This window comes from Hylobates moloch, unplaced genomic scaffold, assembly GCF_009828535.3.
Source record: "Hylobates moloch isolate HMO894 unplaced genomic scaffold, HMol_V3 SCAFFOLD_24, whole genome shotgun sequence".
NCBI lineage: Eukaryota > Metazoa > Chordata > Mammalia > Primates > Hylobatidae > Hylobates > Hylobates moloch.
Window position 1 is genome coordinate 27,268,885 of NW_026652299.1, and position 5,630 is coordinate 27,274,514.

The 5,630-nt window shown below is 45.2% G+C and overlaps 2 pseudogenes; both read right to left on the bottom strand.

Annotated features, from left to right (window-relative positions):
- Positions 1-1,928: 1,928 nt before the first annotated feature.
- On the bottom strand, positions 1,929-2,046 carry LOC116463078 (small nucleolar RNA U13; annotated as a pseudogene).
- A 1,389-nt stretch (positions 2,047-3,435) lies between these two features.
- Positions 3,436-5,324, bottom strand: LOC131382454 (nucleophosmin-like; annotated as a pseudogene).
- Positions 5,325-5,630: the final 306 nt, after the last annotated feature.

Consider the following 5,630-nt stretch of genomic DNA (forward strand, 5'->3'; position numbering starts at 1 on the left):
TGGCCACCTGGAGCTGGGAATGGGGGAAGGGGCTTGACTGCAAAGGGGCAAGAGTGATGGTTGGAGTAATGGTGGTTTTACAACTGTATGGATTTGTTGAAACCCATTGAATATTTTATTTAAAATTGGTAAACTTTACTGTTTGTAAATTATACTTAAATAAAGTTGATTTAAAAAATAAATAGGCTGGGGTGCAGTGGCTCACGCCTGTAATCCCAGCACTTTGGGAGGCCGAGGCGGGCAGATCACAAGGTTAGGAGATCGAGACCATCCTGGCTAACACAGTGAAACCCCGTCTCTACTAAAAATACAAAAAAAAATTAGCCGGGCATGGTGGCAGGCGCCTGTAGTCCCAGCTGCTCGGGAGGCTGAGGCAGGAGAATAGCATGCACCCGGGAGGCGGAGTTTGCAGTGAGCTGAGATGGCACCACTGCACTCCAGCCTGGGCAACAGTTCGAGACTCTGTCTCAAAAAAATAAATAAGTGGCCGGGCGCGGTGGCTCAAGCTTGTAATCCCAGCACTTTGGGAGGCCGAGGCGGGCGGATCACGAGGTCAGGAGATCGAGACCACGGTGAAACCCCGTCTCTACTAAAAATACAAAAAAAAAATTAGCCGGGCGTGGTGGTGGGCGCCTGTAGTCCCAGCTACTTGGAGAGGCTGAGGCAGGAGAATGGCGTGAACCTGGGAGGCGGAGCTTGCAGTGAGCCGAGATTGCGCCACTGCACTCCAGCCTGGGTGACAGAGCGAGACTCCATCTCAAAAAAAAAATAATAATAATAAAATAAAATAAATAAATAAATAAATAAGTAAATAAATAAATAGGCTGGGCATGGTGGCTCACTCCTGTAATCTCAGCACTTTAGGAGGCTAAGGTGGGCACTTGAGGTCAGGAGTTCGAGACCAGCCTGGCCAACATGACAAAATCCTGTCTCTACTAAAAGTACAAAAATTTTACAGGCATGGTGGCGGGCGCCTGTAATCCCAGCTACTGGGAAAGCTGTGGCCGGAACTGCTTGAACCCGGGAGGCGGAGGTTGCAGTGAGCAGAGATCACACCATTGCACTCTAGCCTGGGTGACAGAGAGAGACTCCATCTCAAAAATAAATAAAGTAAATAAAGCCATATAATAGTGAAAAAAAACCCACCGTGTGGGAAAAGATTAAAGAAGTGATAGAGAATTGCACAGTGTGGAGGCTTAAGAGAGGGCGCTCTGGAGGAATCAACTTCCATCCACCCAGGGGCTGTGTTTGGTTCAGGAGAGGTAGCCTGGCGGATTGTTCTTAGGCTGTGGTTCTTAAACTTTGGTTGCCATCAGGACAGTTTGGGAACTTGGGAAAAAAACAAAGGCCCAGGCCCTATCCTGCTGCCATGAGCCTGGCCTCTGTGTTCTTGTCAGACTCTTTCTTAGGCCATGACCATATTGGATTTCCCTGGTTTCCTCTAACTCACACTGCTAGTTCCTCCCCAGAGCTTGGCGTGCATTCTTTCCCTTCCTAGAAGGCTTGGGCACTTTCCTGCTGCTGGGGTTGGGTTAAGTCCCCTTATCATGTGCCCCTGGCTTACTGCGCCTGCTTTCCATAGCACACAACTTATAATCACTTGTTTGGCATCTGCCTTCCTCGTGGGATAGTAAGTGCTATAAGGACAGGGCCCAGGTCACCAATGTGTGGAACGGTGCCTGACACACTGTTAATTTATCTGTTCTCTGACCACGGTCCTGAAGAGATGCCCAGGAGGATTGAGGAGATTGAGGTCAAGATCGTGGCCCAGTGTGTGGAGCTCCAAGCCAGCTCTTCCCCTTTCAAAACCAGAAAAGCCTCAAGTTTAGATTGCTCTAGGAGATTCATCTCCATTACAATACAGGTGGGTAATGAGTTTCCCTCGTAAACTAACCTTTTTTTTTCTTTTCTTTTTTATTTAATTTTCACATCAGATATGTAATGTGCCAAGGTAGTAACAAGGTTTGAGGGAGGCATATCTCACACGAGTGTGAAAACTCAAAAGATCTAAATAAACTAAGTTTTGAAACAAATCCACAAATGGGTTTTTCCTCCACAGGGTAAGATTTTCTCCCATGTTTTGACCTGGGTGCATGGGCATTGCCTTCCCTGCCTGTGGCCTTCAAAAGACCATGGGTGCGAAGTCCAAGCTCTGACTCTTCTGCCTATGATTCTCTGTCAAATGAGGGGCCAAAATTAAAACTACAATGAGGTATCACTAAACACCCCCTAGAGTGGCTAAAATTGAAAATTCTGACTATACAAAATATTGGCAAGGATGTAGAGCAACTGGGACTCCCATACATTGCTGTTGGAAATAGTTTGGCAGGTTCCTATAAAGTTAGAATAAATTTATCATATAACCCAGAGATCCAACTTGTACGTATTTATCCAAGAGAAATAAAAACATATGTTCATTCAAAGCCTCATACATGAATATTTATAAGTGCTTTATTAATGATAGCATAAAACTGGAAGCAATTAAAACGTCTATCAGCTGGTGAATGGACAAACTGTACTTCATTCACCCAGCAATAAAAAGAACTACTGATACATGGATGATCTCAAAATGCTTATGGTCTGTGAAACAGAGAAAAATGAGTCCATGCTATATGACTCCATTCATATGAAATTATAGAAAAGTTTAGCCAGGCGTGATGGCAGACACCTGTAGTCCCAGCTCCTTGGGAGGCTGGGGCAGGAGAATCACTTGAACTCAGGAAAGGGGAGGTTGCAGTGAGCTGAGATGGTGCCACTGCACTCCAGACTGGGTGGCAGAGTGAGACTCCATCTCAAAAAAAAAAAAAAAAGGAAATTATAGAAAAGACAAAATAGGGTCAGAAATGAGATCAGTCATAGCCTGGAACCAGGGGTTGTGGGAGGAGATTGGCCACAAAGGAGCATGAGGGAACTTTGGGGTGATGGAATTATTCTGCATTTTGATTGTGGGGCTGGTTGCACAAGTGTATGTATTTGTCAAAACTCATTCAACAGCTGGACATGGTGGGCTCACACCTGTAATCCCAGTGCTTTGAGAGGCTGCGGTGCAATAAACTGACATTAAAGTCTGTTTTGGACCAGGCGCCGTGGCTCACGCCTGTAATTCCAGCACTTTGGGAGGCCAAGGCGGGCAGATCACCTAGGTCAGGAGTTTGAGACCAGCCTGGCCAATGTGGTGAAACCCCATCTCTACTAAAAGTACAAAAGTTAGCCGGGCATGGTGGCATATGCCTGTAGTCCCAGCTACTTGGGAGGCTGAGGCAGAATTGCTCAAACCGGGGAGGCAGAGGTTGCAGTGAGCTGAGATCACACCATTGCACTCCAACCTGGCGAAAGAGTGAGACTTCGTCTCAAAAAAAAAAAAAAAAAAAAAAATCTGTTTTGTTTTTAAGGCCTACTTCAATGCAAGCAGAACAAATTTTTAATCTCTGAAAACATGGCTTTTGAAAGGAAAAAATAAAAACTCTGCCACTGGGCTTGTGTTACCTGCTTAAAGGATCTGGTGGCTGAATGAAGGTCATTATATCATCAGAGAAAGCCCTCACTTCCTGACACATGTAGCATCTGTGAGGAACAATTAATTGCAACCCTATACCCCCTGCACAAGTGATTTTTATGGTCTCACAACCCCAGGTTGTTAAAATGAAAGGTCAACATTCCTGCTGGTTCGTGGGAAATTCTTCACAGACACATACCTGCCTGGTAATTTGTTGGTCATTTTTCCATTCAGCAGGCAGCTGTGGGTAACGTTTAACCAGGAAAAGAGAGGCTAAATTATGCAAGACATTTACAACATAAAGAGGGGAGAAACTTCCCTCTGGTCACACTGGGGGTGGCAAGAGTACATATGGATTTCCTCGCATTTTACCAGCAAAACAGGTGCCAAACATCCCCCATGGGCTTCCGAGAGCCCCTGCTCTCAGCTTGCTGAGACTTTTGCAAACTGTTTGAAGGCTTCCAAACACCTGCTAACAGGAAGACAAAAGAGTGAAGTTTCTATTTTCTGACTTCATCAGGATGACAGGAATGTTCTTGAGTCCACTGCAGCCCCTCCCTGTGACCACATCAGCAGGGCAGGAGCAGGGGTGGCGCTGGCAGCGGGCCTCTTCCCACCACGGCTCTTGAGCCCATCTCTGACGGTGTCATTCCCAGCTGTTCGTTATACATCTTTCCTCTTAAACCTACAATTGTTTCATATCTGCCAGTTTATCTTTTTTTTTCTGTTTTCTTTCCTTTCTTTTTCTCTTTTCTTTTTTTTAATTCATTCAAATATTTATTGAGCAGCTAAGGAGATACAAAGGCGACTTAAAACATTGTCAGAGGTGAGGCAAATGCACAATTAATAGAAAGGAAAGGGCAAGGTTCACTGAATCACTGCAGTCGGAAGAAAGTGCTTTAGGGAACCAAGCACGAGATTATTTCCAGCCTGAAGAGGCATGGGTGGCAAATCAGAAAAGGGGATTGAGATTAAAATAGGACTTCAGTCTGGATTGTTGATGACACTCAGTATGGACTATATTTGTCTCTCCTTTTCCTTTCTCCCCATCTTTGGGCTTAATTTACCAGTAGTGCCCAGGACTGTTCAATGCGCTTTTTCTATCCTTGCTTGCATTTTTGCTTTAATGTCTTCTATGGAAGTAGGTCCTTTCGGTGTTTTAGGAGTTTTTTCCTGTTTTTTTGAAGGAGTCTTGTCCTTTTGATCTTGGTGTTGATGGTTTTGAGTCTTTTCCATTCTGATTTGACTTTTGTGCATTTTTGGCTGGAGTATCTCGTATAGATTTCTTCACCGGCGCTTTTTCTTCAGCTTCCCCATGATCAAAATCGTCATCACCATCATCATCATCTTCATCAGCAGCAACTTTTACTTTTTTCTGTGGAACCTTGCTACCACCTCCACGGGCTGACCGCTTTCCAGATACACTTAAGAGTTTCACATCCTCCTCCTCTTCATCTTCTGACTCTGCATCTTCCTCCACAGCTACTAAGTGCTGTCCACTAATATGCATTGGCCCTGAACCACACTTCAACCGTAAGACCACTGGTGGTGTGATTTCAAAGCCCCCAAGGGAATCCTTTGGCTGTACAGACATTTTCAAAGTTGCCAGTGTTACTTTAATTGGACTGCCTTTGTAATTCATTGCCTCTGCTTCAACAATGTGCAATTCATCCTTTGCATCAGCCCCTAAACTGGGAGAACAGCCGTGCAGGATGGAATCACACCAGGTTTTTTTTTGTTTGTTTGTTTGTTTTTTTTTTTTTGAGATGGTGTTTTGCTCTTGTTGCCCAGGCTGGAGTGTAATGGCACGATCTCGGCTCACTGCAACTTCCGCCTCCCGGATTCAAACAATTCTCCTGCTTCAGCCTCCTGAGTAGCTGGGATTACAGGCATGCACCACCACGCCCAGCTAATTTTGTATTTTTAGTAGAGACAGGGTTTCGCCATGTTGCTCAGGCTAGTCTTGAACTCCCGACCTCAGGTAATCCGCCCGCCTCAGCCTCCCAAAGTGCTGGGATTACAGGAGTGAGCCACCACGCCCAGCCTCCTTTCTTTCTTTTTTTTTTTTTTTAAAGACAGAGTCTCGCTATATTGCCCAGACTGGTCTCTCAAACTCCTGGACTCAAGCAGTACT